This window comes from Pinus tabuliformis, chromosome 7, assembly GCF_031772625.1.
Source record: "Pinus tabuliformis cultivar Carrire ecotype Pingquan chromosome 7, CPIR1, whole genome shotgun sequence".
In the NCBI taxonomy this organism is placed as follows: Eukaryota; Viridiplantae; Streptophyta; class Pinopsida; order Pinales; family Pinaceae; genus Pinus; species Pinus tabuliformis.
In genome coordinates this window covers 1,941,223,161-1,941,238,787 of record NC_142293.1, presented here as the reverse complement: position 1 = coordinate 1,941,238,787, position 15,627 = coordinate 1,941,223,161, and positions in this window count along the sequence as shown.

The window sequence follows — 15,627 nt, the reverse complement described above, 5'->3', positions numbered from 1 at the left end:
ATTGGCTTTGTTGATGTATCTTATTCGAGAATCTTCATTAAAGGTTCAAATTGACTAAATCAACATGAGGGTATGTAATTTGAAGTGTGAATGCCTTTAATAGAGTAAGTAGTGGAGTAGTGGTGAAATTTGTTTAAAAGAAGGAGAAGATCGACCATTGTGAGTGAGGAAATAGTGTAGAGCTTTGTGTAGAGAGCAGAAGCGACCTCCCATAGAACATAATGATGCAAAGGTCGAATTTCTAAATAGGAGCACATAGAGGTACAATCTCCAAAGGTTAGAAGATAGTGAGGTGTATGGAGAGGCCAAATTGTAGAGTTTGATTTACATGCCTGTGAGAGGGAATATGTAGTCATCGTAGCAGAGATTTATGAGCTTTAGATCATGTTTTTACAATAGAGTTTTATGTTTGAGTTGAATGGTTGAAGCATTTCAATGTATAGCTTCTCCATTGTCTTCTTGGTTGATTTTATGCACTCAAAGTTGAATAGATTGACATGATTCTTGCACTTGTAGAATTCCTGCACTAACTTATCTCCTCTCCAATGCACTTTGAATTTTATCAAGGAACTTGGTCTTATCTTGTTTTATGTTCTGATACCATGTAGAAAATCCTTGGAATCTTGCAACTTCTAATGAGGTCCAATTGATAACAAAAGAAACAACATTTCTCTACCAAAAATTTGTGGAAAGAAAACAATGAATAGAAAAACAATCACACATAGAACATAAAATTTATCTAGGGAATCCAAATAGGAAAAAACCCCTCTTGCTTATATTAAATAAAGTGAGCAATATGATCTATTACATATAAACTACTTCAAGCCTCAAGCTCCCTGCAATATTGATCAACTCTCTCTCAATTCTTTCCCAACACTAAGGAAAATGAGGCCTACTAAGAGCTCCTATTTCCTAAAAATAGGAATTTTTCATATCTCCTTACGTAATTCCCAAGAGAAATTCATCCGCTCAATCCTCAATCTTGTACACAAAACCTGTTGTACAATAATGAATTACAATTGTGCCTTCATCCAATCTCAATAGGAAATTCGAATGGCATGACCTACTAGGGCTAAATTCAGTAGCTACAATAGTTAACTAAGAGTAAGTTGAGTTAACAAAAAGTCAACTACTCAACTAGATCCAAGTCTATCTCTATTATAGAACTGTAGACACTAGAGTTAACTCCACTAGAGAGCTAATTTTAGCCATCAACTACTCCACAACTTACTGAAAGCAATCTAACTCGAATTAACTAACAATAAATCAGTGATAGACCACATCACACATGTTAACCGACAACTAACTCAAGCATCTATGAGGTTGAATTTGAATTAGCATCTTTGACTAAGGCACAAGTCAAAGAAATCATTCCTTACTACATTTTCAACATTTTTATTATTAAAATTTTAAATATATATATATATATATATGAATAAAAAGGTGTGTGAATTAGAAGTGAATGAATAAAAAAAAAACTCACACATAGTTGAGTTGAAGTTACCCTAAAACTTTTACATTTAATTTTCTAATAAATTAAAATCACTAATCATTTCACCATTAGTCATTTTTTTCACTTAAATATAATTTATTTTACTAATTTTTAATCATTTACTTTATTTTGTTTTAATAGTATTTTATAATTTACCATTTTTATTTTATATAATTAATTGAAAGACACTTGTAAGAAAGGTGTCTTCCATTACTTTTAACCAATTAAGTTAACTATTAAATTATATTAATATAAAAATCTACCTTTGCTACAAAGTTAAATCTGGTTTCCTCAATAGTAAGTATGCCATTTAAGGTAAGTAGAAAATTAGATTTTAATTTTATCGTTTGATTTTAGTTATGGGAAGAACACGTTAAAAATAATATTTTAAGACTTTTCAAAAATATAACTGATAACTATTAAAATTGTTATGAAGATGGGTACACTACATAAAAAGAATCAAAATTATACTTGCGTAAACAAGCCATTTACTTAAGTGTTTATCATAATTTTACATAGAACTTGAAGTTGGACACATTATTTGATTTTCTTTCGTATTAAAGTTAAAGATATTCCTTTAGTAAAAAGTGGTAATATTCTTTTAATGAGATATATTTTTATTAAATTTATTAAGTGTTTATTGATGGTAGTTATTAAGTACCAAATAATAAGTAAATGATTATTTTTTGTTTTTTTCAAAGTTGGATAAGAATAAAGTGATATTCAGCTAACAACATCAAAAGATAATAAATTAACCATTTACTTTTTACATGGTTCTTAATATTTTCTTTCTAAAACATCTTTAGTTCATGTTTCTACAATCATAGCATCCAAGTACTTAAAGATTCGCCATGTAAAAAGTGGTACTATTCTTTTACTTTATTTTAAGCAAATAATCAAAAATATTTCCTTACGAAATGTATTGGTTGTTTATCAATGATAAATATTAAGCACTTTATACAAAGTTAATCATTTTCCATCTGTTATAGACATTTTTGGGCACTACAACCTCAAGCATAAAATGTCCATAATACAAGGGCTCCTAAGTCCCTAAAAGTGTTGTTCCGACCCTTAAAGGAACAAGGTCAACTGATTACAGCTTCTCCCAGAATTTCTCCATGAAAAACTACTTAGAACTGGTCAAAACCAGATCATTTCACCTGCTCCATAGGCAAAGTGCGTTGCATTGCACCTAAGTACACTCAGTGGGTGCATTGCATTTCAAAAAGCCCTTCTATGGGGTGCAATGGGCGAGAAGAGACAAATGGCATTGTTAATCCGCGAGGTGGAGAAGCATGGAATCTTCCAGAAACTTCTCCTGTGACACTTGCCTCTCTGAATTCGACCACGGATGAGTAAGAGATCATCAATCTCTAAGTGGAAGAAAGAACTATCAGAGGGAAGACACTAATCAAATCACAAGCTGACTCATCCCCCTTACAGATATCTATATATGGATCCCTCATCCCAGAGATCCAGAGGCTGGAATTTTGCATCTTGTAAGGAATTGCTGTTGGTTTCTTGAGGCAACTTCATAGTGTTGGGTGATCTAAGATTTGCATGAGGTGAAGAAGGGCTTACTTGCTGAGAGGATGATGCTGGGTCAGAACAACTGGTTGTAACTCTCTTGGCTCTTTCTTGATTATTAATAAAACTATTCAAGTTTTCCTCCATACTCTTGTGTGATTTATGTTTTATGCGTTTGTATGGTCAATTTACATCTGATCCTAGATTTTTTATGATAATAGATCCATGTTCTTGTATAGTATTGTGCTGCTTTGATTCTACAGGTACTCTGTGAAGCTGGGTGTACGAGGAAGCAAGTAGCAAAGGACTATGAGAAGAGAGAGGAATCAAACTAGGAACCAAGCACAAGACAGAGGTTGGTCTCCTTTATTCTTCTCTCATCTATATTTCATAAAGGAAAACGAAAGTAGCTTTACTTTGTTTGTTTCTAAGGTAGCTACCACACCTTAGTGGGATTAGCAGTTCTGCATAGATACTTTTTCCTATAACACCATCTTATCCTTTCAATAACAATAAAGTGATAGTCATTGAACATCATGAAAAGACAATAAATCAATCATTGGCGTACTACATGGTGCTTAATATTTGTCATCTAAAATATTTTTTGATCCATGGTTCCACAATAATACCATCCAAGTACTTAAAGTTCAAGTTCCCAGAACAATTTTTATTTAGTTTTCTTTGATGATTTGAAATAAAGAAATTCTCTCACGGAATGATGTAATTTCAATGTGACATCTAAGAACATTTATTTATGTAAATGTTTACATGTATACTTGGTTTCCATGCAAATAGTTAGATGCACACTATATAGTGAGAGGAGAAATAATTTATTTTATCTTATAAGGAGACCTAAAACAATGGGTGTATTCTAGAAGAAATGGCAAAGAGGTTGACACATATTACAATTTTTTATCTTAAATTTTCTTGGTTTTTTTTTTCGTATCGTTGTTGCACAAGAAGTAGATGTACTTGTGAAGGCATTTGATTCCCTTATTTTTCCTATGGAAGCAATGACTTGCATACTTAACATGTAAGTTTTTGGCATAACTCTCATATGTGAAAGGCTTGATCTAAAAAATGGTGAGGGAAGTTGTGGGTATCCAAAGAGGTCCCAAACTAGAGGAAATAAATGGGACTAATGGAATGGGACTGACCACCATAAGCATCCAAGAACATAATCATGATTCCAATGAAGAAGGGCGACGTCTCGAGACTACTTCCATTGTAATTTTATCAAATGGCACACTGGATTGGTCGATGAAGTAATTCATGAAATCCAGTGTCGTTGATGATGTGCACTCCATTCTATTACAACATCATCTTTTAGAAAATGCAACTGATGATCTAAAATTCATTATTGGTGAATGCAACAAGAAATACAATCAATGCAACTGTAATGTTTTCTGAAGAGATTACCATCACGCTTTCTCACATAATGCCTCATGTTAAGAATAATCTTTAGTTTAGTACATACGATAATAGTTTGTATGGATGAGATTAATTGAGTTAGTTATGATGGTTAGTCATTTTCCATTTTGTAAGGATCTTTTGTGAGTTTGATATCATAATTTGTCACTTGCTTCTCTATCCAAAATTATCATGGTTTAGAGTGGCCAAGTGAATAAGATGTTCATGAGTTAGGAAGCATCTCCCTGTCAATTGAGTTGAGGGTATTGTGACCCATTGAGACATTTGTTTTTTTGTTGAAGAGCTTCGTTGCTCCTAAAGAAAGTTTCATCATCCCTGCGTAAGGTTGACCAAGTGCCATCAAAGAGATGTCATTGTTGTTGCAAAAAGTTGACTGAGAGGCTAACGAAGGCTCCCTCTCATCCTCCATGCCAATTTGAAGTTTTTTTTTGTAGAGATTGTGGTTTGTGATGAGACCATGTGCCCAACGTTGAAGTCATAGGAAGACACAAGGCAAGTGGATGAGCCTTGGGATTAACAATGAAAATTGTGACGAAATTTGTGTTTTTCATATTTCTTGTACGATGCAGTCCTCAACCTCTGGAAAAACAAATGAATTGTGGTAATAAGAATTCCATAATGATTTGTTGTTCCATATTTGTTCTGTTATCTCGAGTCATTTTTTGTTGCCAAGATGAGTTGTTGCAACGATTATTTCCTAGGTGAGTTATTGCAGGCTTACATTATTATGGATTTGTGTAAAAGATATTATTTCCCAAAAAGCGTTCAGGAAAAGTATTTAATATGTTTTTCGATGAAGTTCCAAAGAGATCTTTCATATTTCATTTATTGTCAATGAGATCTTTCATCTCTGGTTGAGTCACAAAGCACATCAACTTTCATTTTATATCAAAATTCTTGAGAGGAGATGAAGTGGACACTGCGAAGTTCTGAAGGGAGGATGAAAAAGTGAAAAGCGAAGCAGTGTAAGAGTGTTTATTTATTTGTTAGAGAATATTTATTTATTTCTCTACCCATTTTGTTGCATTTTTACTTGAAGAATGGTGTCCTCTAGTTAATTTTCAATTCCAACACCATTGTTTAGTGGAACCAGTTATGAATTTTTGAGTTTAAAGCTACAAGATAGTTTGCAAAGTCTAGGTTGTTGGGATAATGTTGAATTAGACTTCAAAAAACCTAATGCAAATGTTATGGTTTCTATGGAATTCACTCAAAGAAGATAATTACAAGAACTCAAACAAAAAGAAGGGAAAGCTAAATATTGCATTATAAATTCCTTAGATGACTATGTTTTTCCTAAAATAATTGGTGCAAAGACTGCTAAAGAAATTTGGGATATTCTTAAAGAAGCTTATCAAGGTAATGGGAAGGTGAAAATGGTGAAATTACAAACCCTGAGAACTCAATTTGAAACCCTTAAAATCACTGAATCAGAAACTATTGGTTAGTTTATGAATAGAGTTATGGGTGTTGTTAATCAGCTTCGAATGAATGATGAATAGTTAGAAGATCAAAGGGTTGTTGAAAAATTTCTTAAAAGTTTTCCAAAGAAACTTAACATGAAAGTAATTGTTCTTGAGTCTAAGGAATTAACAAAATATTGTGTGGAATAATTAACAAGTACCTTATTGTCTCATGAAGCAAGAAATAATTTGGATGTTGGTACTTTAGAGCATGCTTTCAAGTCTAAATTTTTAGTAGATAGAGGCAAAGGTTCTCATGGCAGGAAAGGAAAAGAAAGAGGGAAATCTCAAATAGACGATAAACAAAAAGTAGCACATTCAGAGCAACCTCAACTTGAATGTGGTCGTAAGTGGACAAATATAGCAAAAATTCAATGTCATTATTTTAAAATGTATGCCCATTATAAATCCAAATGTCAAAAATTGTAGTATGTTTTAAGTAGAAATACAACCAATGTTTCAAACACTGAGTGTGAAACATCTGATGCTTTATTTCTTTCATGTCAAGTCACTGAGAAAATTTGAGACAAGAACATCTGGTTGGTTGATAGTGGGTGTAGTAATCATATGATTGGTCATAATGATTTGTTTTCTTATCTTGATACATATTTCACTTCTATTATTGGTTTGGGATGTGATTGTCAAGTCAAAGCCTTAGGAAAATGTGTTGTGCCAATACTACCCAAGAAAAATGTGGTGAAAAATATTCATGATGTTTACTATGTACCCAATTTCAAGAATTATTTGTTGAGTGTTGGTTAGTTAATATGCACATGGCCATGATGTTAAGTTTAACAACACTACTTGCACAATTTTTTATAAACATAAAACTCTAGTTGCAAAGATTCCTATGACAAAGAACATGTTGTATCAATTAGAACTAAGAAGTGGGAAGTTGTATGCACATAATGTTTTAACATCAAACAAAACTAACTTATGGCATTTGTGATTTGGTCATTTACCTCTTAAAAGTATGAGTTTGTTGCAAATACATTATATGATAAAAGATTTTCCTATTTTTTCTAATCAAATATCTCCTTGTACAAGTTATGTAGTAGGTAAACATAAGCAAGATAGGTTTTCATCAGCTTCTTAGAGATCCAAAGAACAACTAGATTTAGTACATACGTATTTTTGTGGTCCTATGCAAACATTATAAATTGGTGAAAGGTTCTATTTTCTCTCATTTATTGATGACTTTAACAGGAAAGTTTGTGTTTATTTTATCAAATACAAATCTGAGACTTTTTCCAAGTTCGAGGAGTTCAAGGCTGAAGTTGAGAAACAAAGTAGAAAGTTTGTCAAAGTTATGAGATCTGAAAAAGGAGGTGAGTATGTATCTAAAGAATTTGTTGATTTTTGTAAACAATGTGGCATTAAGAAACATACGAAAACCAGATATACTCCACATCAAAACGAAGTCACAGAAATAAAGAACCAGACTATTATGAACATGGCTAGAAGTTTGCTTGAAGGAAGAAATTTGTCTAAAGATTTTTGGGTTGAAGCAATTGTTGTTTTGTGTACATACTGAATAGATCACCAACTTCTAGTGTTCAAGGTTTGGTACCTAAAGAAGTATGGAGTGGACAAAAAGTATTTGTATTACATTTTCAAGTTTTTTGTTGTATCACTTTTGCTCATGTTCTAGAACAACTAAGAAAGAAGCTTGATTGTAAGAGTGAGAAGCACATTTTTATAGAATATGTGACCAATTTAAAGCATACATATTGCATAATACTATTACTAATAAGTTTGCATAAGTTGAGATGTTATATTTATGGAAGACAAATCATGGAAATCCATACTTGTACTAATCATTTTTTGTGTTAGATGAACATCAAGCACCTACAAAAAGAACTCCAAGATATCAAGTTCAAGACGAAAGCAATTCATCATCTAGTAGTGATTCTGATTCTGATCAAAATCAAGGAATGATAAGTTTGAGTGATATTCATGCACAATATGATATCAATCATATAACACATTTTACATTTTTCTCTTTTCAACCTAATTGTTTTGAAGAAGTTGTAAAGGAAAAGAAATGGATAGATGCAATGAATATTGAAATTAATGTTATTGAAAGAAATCAAACTTGGGCTTTGGTTGATCTACTTGTAAATAAAAACTCTATAGGTGTCAAATGGGTTTATAAAACAAATTTGAATGAGAAAGGTGAAATTGAAAAACACAAAGCAAGGTTAGTAGCCAAAGGTTTTTCATAACAACCTAGCATAAAATTATTGTGAAACTTTTGCACCTATAGAATGAATAGATAATGTTCGATTTGTTTTGGTTTTTGCAACACAAAACAAGTGGCTTATTTACCAAATGGATGTAAATTTTGCATTCTTGAATGACGTATTGAATGAAGAATTGTATGTTGATCAGCCATCTGGATTCAAAATCAAAGTTCAAGAAAATAGCGTGTACAAGTTGAAGAAAGTGTTGTATGGCTTAAAGCAAGATCCAAGAGCTTGGTACAAAAGAATTGATCATTACTTGTTGAATGATGGTTTTAAAAGGTGCGCAAAGGAACCAAATTTGTATATAAAGGATGATAGTCAAGGTAATATCCTTATATTATGTATTTATGTTGATGACATGATCTATACAGGGAATATGTAGTTAGACGAATTTAAAGCTGCAATGAAATATGAATTTGAAATGACGGAACTTGGATTAATGAAATATTTCCTAGGAATTGAAGTGGAACAATCATATAATGGTATCTTTATCAGTCATCAAAAGTATGCTACTAATATCTTGAAAACATTTATGATGGACAAGGGTAAATCAATAGATACTCCTATTGAAGTTGGTACAAAGTTAAGCAAACATGAGGTGGGTATTGTTGTTAATTCCACTCTGTATAAGCAACATGTTGGTAGTATTATGTATCTTGCTACTACTAGACCTTATATAACATATGAAAAAAGTTTTATTTTCAAGTTTATGGAATCTCCTAAGGATTGTTATTAGAAAGTTGGAAAAAGAGTTTTAAGGTACATTACAAGTACAACTACTTGTGATTGGTGGTACACAACTTCAACAAACAATAAGTTCATAGTTTATACAGACAATGATTTTGTAGGTTGTATTGACGATAGGAGAGAACTCCCTGATATGCTTTTGTATTTGTAAGAATTTGATTTTGTGGACATCCAAAAAGAAGCCTATAGTTTCCTTATATTCTATAGAAGTTGAGTATGTAGCAGCAAATGTAGCAACATGCCAAGCAGCATGGTTGAAGAGACTTGTGTTTTACTTTGGTTATACAAAAAAGGAGGCTACTTCAATCTTTTTTGATAACGTTTATGTTATTTTCATATCAAAGAATAATTTATTTCATAAAATAAGAAAGCATATTGAGGCTCAATTCCATTTCATTTGCGAACATGTTAAAAATGGTGATGTAATTTTGAAACTTTATGATTGCAAGGAACAATTAGCTGATAACTTCACCAAATCATTAGGAAGAGTGAATTTTTAATTTCAATGCCAAAAGTTAGGCATTAAAACAATGTAGCCCTCACGGTTAAGGGGGATTGATAAGAATAGTCTTGATTTTATGACATAGGAGATTAGTTTGTACATAGGATATTAGATGAGTTAGTTCTAATGGTTAATCAATTTCCATTTTGTAATGATCAAGGACAAGCTTATATTTCTATATAATGAAACATTTCTTCTGTGACTTTGATATCATAATTTGTCTCTTACTTCTCTATCCATATATGTCACCTGGAACATTGAAGAGTGTGTCTAATTCCATGAGCTTGCTCCCCTGTCTAAACTAGCTGAATAAGTCTTTCCATGGGTGAAAATATGACATGGTGTATGTCAAATAGACAAATCAGCTAGAGAGATTGGAAGAGGGTGGAATCCCCTGTTGTACTTTGTGGAATTCTTGACAAAACGACTCTTTGATCCAATGACCCATGTGAGTGCATTTTCATGTGCATTTAAGTAAGTGATGATTGGAAAAGACTATTGATAAGATCTTTCAAGTCTAAAGATGTCAAAGATAGGGGATTCAGAGTCATGGCTTTTGAAGGTCTGTGAGATTATTTAGATGAAGAAATAATAGTAGGAAATAGATAGTGAGAACTAGAATATAACATTGGCTCTTTCATAGGGCCAACATTCTCAGAAATTCTAATCAACATTTTCATAACTATATAGTTTAAATTCGATGGCTTCTCCAACTCTTTCCTAGCCAGAAGAGAAATATGAAATCATATTGTAGATAATGAAGGAGGTTGGTTGCCTGATATTGCATTTTTAACAAAAGCTATTGTCCAGTTTAATGTCGATAACACCCATGTTTACCAAGAGCTCACTTTTAGAGGTAATGGTCTCATCTTCATAACCTTATCATTTATAATGTGTGGTGTCAATTTGATTTCTTTTATTGGTTGGGCCATGTTCATTGCATTTGACTGTGGTGATAGTGCCCTGCCCCACTTTGTGCCTAGAGTTGCAGTCATAATAATAGTCAGTGGTATTGCATACATCATGCATTGTTTGTATATGTATTCAAACAAAGTGTTTTTTTATAACTCTCTAGATTACAAGGTTTTTTTAGTAATAATATGGGAGAAAACATGCATTGTAGTGAGCATAGTCGATATAATTGGTTTGTTTTGTGCAATTGAATTGGATGTATAGTGCTTTCAACTTCTCATATGGGAAAAGTAGGTTATTGGAAGTTACGTTCTTGACGAATACATGGGGAGAATCATTTGGATACAAAATGGCAGCTGGAAAGTTTTTAGTTTCTCTTCTATGTTTATGCTCCATGTTGCCTTAGTTGGAGTGAGAATTAAGTCGATGCCCACTTGGCCATGGAATAAAAATCACTTATTCAAACATTTTTTGCAAACCAATCACAAAATGCTTTTGATATGCCTCTCACCCAATGTTAGAGTGTATCTTATGATAGCAATGGATCTTTCATTTATTGGTCATACTTAAAAGAATTCCACTACATGTCCATACTATCATATGTCACTCTATGTAAAATTGCCTATGTATACCTTTCATTTTGTCAAAAATTGCATATGTATAATTTTCTTTTTACATGCTTTGAATGGATATTTTTTTTTTCCAATTATATAACGAATATTTATAGTCACAATAAAAGTGTTGTTTATCCATATTTAAAGTTAATTAAGCTTTCAATTATTTCTACAATTCAATTGTCTTGAAGAGTGTCCAGTATCCCATTGATTTTCAAAAATAATTTAAATATGGTAATATTTTTATTTTCCTATGTGGTTCACGGATCCCAAAGGGTGACTTCTATGTCCAAAAAATATTTGTACCAGGAATATCCAGCTAAAGGGATCATTTGATGTCACCTCAATCATAGAACCTAACCCAAAGGGAAAACATTGTAAATAATTGTGCAAACTTATATTAAATAAATTAATCAAGTTTATTTGAATAAATTAAAAAAATCAGCCCATGGGGCTTTGGATTGATGGTGAATGGGTGCACTGTTAAGGCACTCCTTGCGATAGGTCACTGGTTCAAATCCCCCGTGGGTGCTTACCTACCAAAAAAAAAAAGAATAAATTAAAAAAATCATATTATGTATTTTAATAATTTGTTATTTAAATAAATAAATATTTAAAAAATGTTCCCTAATGGGGGTGATGAACATCGAGGTCAGACGCATGCATGTGTCATGAATGTGAACATTTGGCGGGTGGTAAGGAGGAGAGTCACCTTGTCCTCCCATTACGTAGAGTATACGGTTCAGTTAATGGTATGACGTGCGATGTTTCATTCCTTCTCTTTAGGATTGAGAGCAGGAGAGGGACGTGGGTTTATGGCACTGGTTGAGTTTCACGCTTGCCTTTAGGTTTTGGTAGTTTTTCAAATAGTTATTTGTGGTCTGAGCTCTGGTAGTTTGACAAGTATCTTTGGTCTTTATTTATTCTAGGAATGGTCGAGATTATACCATCATCGCCTCCTCCACCACATCCAGCTCACAAAATCACTAATTTTCTCTCCCTTCACATGGTTTCTCACTTTTTTCAAAGGTTTGAGTGATTTATACATGGTTATTTGGTTGGCTCTTGAGCCCACTCTTGTGATACTTGTTAGTCCACTTCCCGGCGGTTGTCAGTGCTTGTGAGGGCATTTAGGTTTCTGGGAAATCAGATATATTTTAGGTCCTCCTATCTTTGTGGGTTTTTTGTGAATTCTGGAGACCCATTGGTGGGAGAGTAGAAATTGGGTTTTGTGGTGAAAAAATGGTCTGAAGGTGTCTGTGGCAACTAGTTAGCAGTTTTGGCTTGTTACTCATGTGTTTGTGCCTAAGTGTCACTAATTTTTTGTCTGCGACTTTTTTCTTATGAGCTTCATCTACTAGAGGCGACAGAAAGGTCTAAGTCTAGTCGGTGTATTTCTTATATGTGATTTCTCTTGCAACTCCCTGAGCTAGTGAGAGAAGGGTGGTAGTTCCGTAAAGCAGAAGATTGGTGGATAATTTGAGGCTGCTTGGTGCTCCGCTATGGTTCATGGTACATTGGGAGGTTCTACAGTTCGTTGTTGTTCCTGTATTAAAGGAGTATCCCTGATCCCTCACCATGTGACCTGGGTCACATAACTCCCTCTCCCAGCCTCAACAGAGGGAAGCTTCGACCAGTCAAGGCGGGTGCAAAAATGTGTCAAATGTGGTGGTGGAGGAACAAACTTTTGAGTGTCCATGATGGGGCATTCAAACTGTTGGTAGCTTGGTCAAGGTGACATCGGGGGCTGGTGGCAGCAAGGGTGGTACAAGAGAAGTTTGGGGTGGTCATGTAGCAGGGAATGAAAAGAAAGGTAGTGTGGTGCATGGGGTTGGAGTAGATGTGTGGGGTCAAAATTGTTGGTCAAGGCATATCAGGGCTACTGGCCAACAGTGGTACTCTGAGGCTTGTCGTGACCTATTCCAGTCTGTTTTGGAGCACTATAAAGCTTACGAAAAGGAAATTAAGGAAGAGCACGAGGTTTTAATTATCACGCCCAACAAAGTACAATGCATTCAATGCCATGTCCGAGAAATGATTGTGTTGTTTGGCATGGATAAAATGTACTCTCTAAAAATGTGGAAAAGTTGGAAACATGGATGGTTCACTTTGAGCAGCATGTTTAGTGTACTTATCGTCCCCCTCCCCCCCAGGACTGGACCAGAAAACTCGATGTCTATTACTTCTGATGATTGAGCATGGTTACATGTGTTCTTCTAGTTTTTTTTGTCTTTTGGTGCTTTTGGCCTATCAAGATATGGATTGTTCCTTTAATTTTGTTGTTGTTTATTTGTCGTATGTTGCTATCTTGGTCAACAAACTCAGTCAAGGTGAGACTACATGCATTTTTTTATCTATGTACTCTACTTTTGATGAATGAATAGAACCTTTATTTACAAAAGAGAAAAAAACATGGTAAAAATGTATATTAAGGTTACTATAATATTTTGTAGGAAATGTAATAGTGATATTTTAAAAGCGTGTAAACTAATTAATTAAGTGTGCAAGGATAGTTTCATTTCCCCAGATGGCTTAACAAAGAGATTTGAATGTTTTGGTGCTTCAGGTACACAATATTAAAGTAGTTAGGTTACTAAATCTCATGGATAAGGGTTTATCTGGTCAAAAAATGATCAAAAATTCAAGATAAGGACGAAAGGAATGAATAAAAACAAATAAAAAATATGTCCAGATTGCTTAAATCAATTGGTTAACTAATATATAAAAGAAAAGATCTCCTAGAGAAAAAGAGAGATAAGTGAATGTACATAAATGTTATTAGAACAAGGACTTAATTCCACCTTGTGATATAAAAACACTAGTAATGAGTGTGATTGTGAATGTTAGTGAAGCTGAGGAAGGGGAGGAACTCATCATATGGAGCTTACAACATCAAGAATTCTATGCATAACACATAGAGCTTGCAGCTTCAAGAATTCCTATACTTATCTGAGTCAGAAGTAGATATAATGGGAAGAAGAGAGGTTGTGTGCTATGATTCATGAAGAACAACTGTTAAATATATAATTTCAATAATCCATGTAGGTAGTAGAATTAACAATTTCGATACAAATGAGTCTCTGAGGAATTTACAAGAGCATGCATAACATAATGATACCAGCGAATCTGTGAGGAAGTCTTCAAATATTTATAACAGCAATAATTACATGAATTCAGAGAAGAAACATGAACAAAATGGGTTTTAACAGAGGAAGAACATACTGTAATACTTGGAGGGGGAATCACCGCCATTTCTCTTCATATTTTGGAAAATATGTATTGCAAAGCCATACAGTCTCAAAATAACATGTAGTGTTTCTTTAGAATTTTTGAACCTTTGTTAATTCTTTCTTTCCCCTATTGATTTGGAGAGGGGAGAAAGAACATTCATTACAACAAAATATCTCTACTCTAGACTCAGATGTCAGGTCGAATAGCTATCTCAATCATAAATGGCTTTGTGGCCCAAAAATATTACAAAATTAAATGCTTCATGAAAGGAGGCATGTTACAGTATAGTAAATAAGAAATAGTCAAATAACAGATACACAAAAACTCTCCTTTCCCATTGTGTGATCATCTCTATTGTAGGTGTTGTTATACTTGCAGTATGGCTTCCTACACTGCTTCGCCAACCTCTATCATTTCTGCCTTTATTTCATTCGGTGCCAACTTTCGGATCCCTGTCACCGTAGGATTCTTCTGGATCAGCCCATCTCGCGCTTTCAATGCACCATCTGTTTTTCTTAAAACCATAGTTACAGACCCATCACGCCCTTTCACTCCCTGTCCTGCACTATCGGTGCCTTGATGTACTGGGTGAGGCTCTCTTAATGGCAATACAGGGGAGCTTTCTGATTCTAGCCTCTAGCTATACAAAATGTTGTGAAACAGACGAAACCCAACCTCCCTTAGACCTTTCACTTTATCTCCCCTTTGGTAACTATCTCCATATGATCAGGGGCTAGAACCAAGGGCTTAGCCCTTCAGGTGCTAAGGCTTTCCAGTGTTGTGCAGGGAGCATTTTCCTTTGTAATACCAGAAAAATCTTTGATAACTCTTTATACCACATCAGTCGATATCCTAGATGCGAAATGTTTATAGACCATGCCGTAATAACTTATCGCAACCGGGGGCCCTTTTTCTCATCACAATTGCAATCATAGGTCGAGAGGGATATTGATGGAAAATGACCTTTCACTTTCTGCGATTGTCGATCGTCGATCTCAAGATGACATCATCACTGCCACGTGTCACCCGGAAACGGTCCCATAGGACCCCTAGAAACACTTAAATTGAGTGCCATGTGTCCTTTGTACTATCATGTCATTTATGATGTTAGCTACCATGTCATCCATCAGTACCAATCACCTTGCACCATGTCGCCCATAGGAAGCGAGAGAAAATGGCCTTACCGCCCCTGTTTTTTGCATGGGTTTCCTTTGTTAAATGATCTTGGTCTTCCTCGGTAATTTTACATAATATCACAAAATTGCACCCTGCAAGGTTTCAGAGTGGTAGCCCCTCTGTTTCGTCGATTGCCGATAATGTGGGATTATAGGATTGCCCATTGTGTTGGGTTGTGTTATATTCTTTCCACAACTAGCCCACGTAGTTAACCAGGGGGTTAGAGGGGGGGTCATAGGGGGTTTGAGGGGTACCCATAACCCCACTCTATGGGATCCGAGGCAGC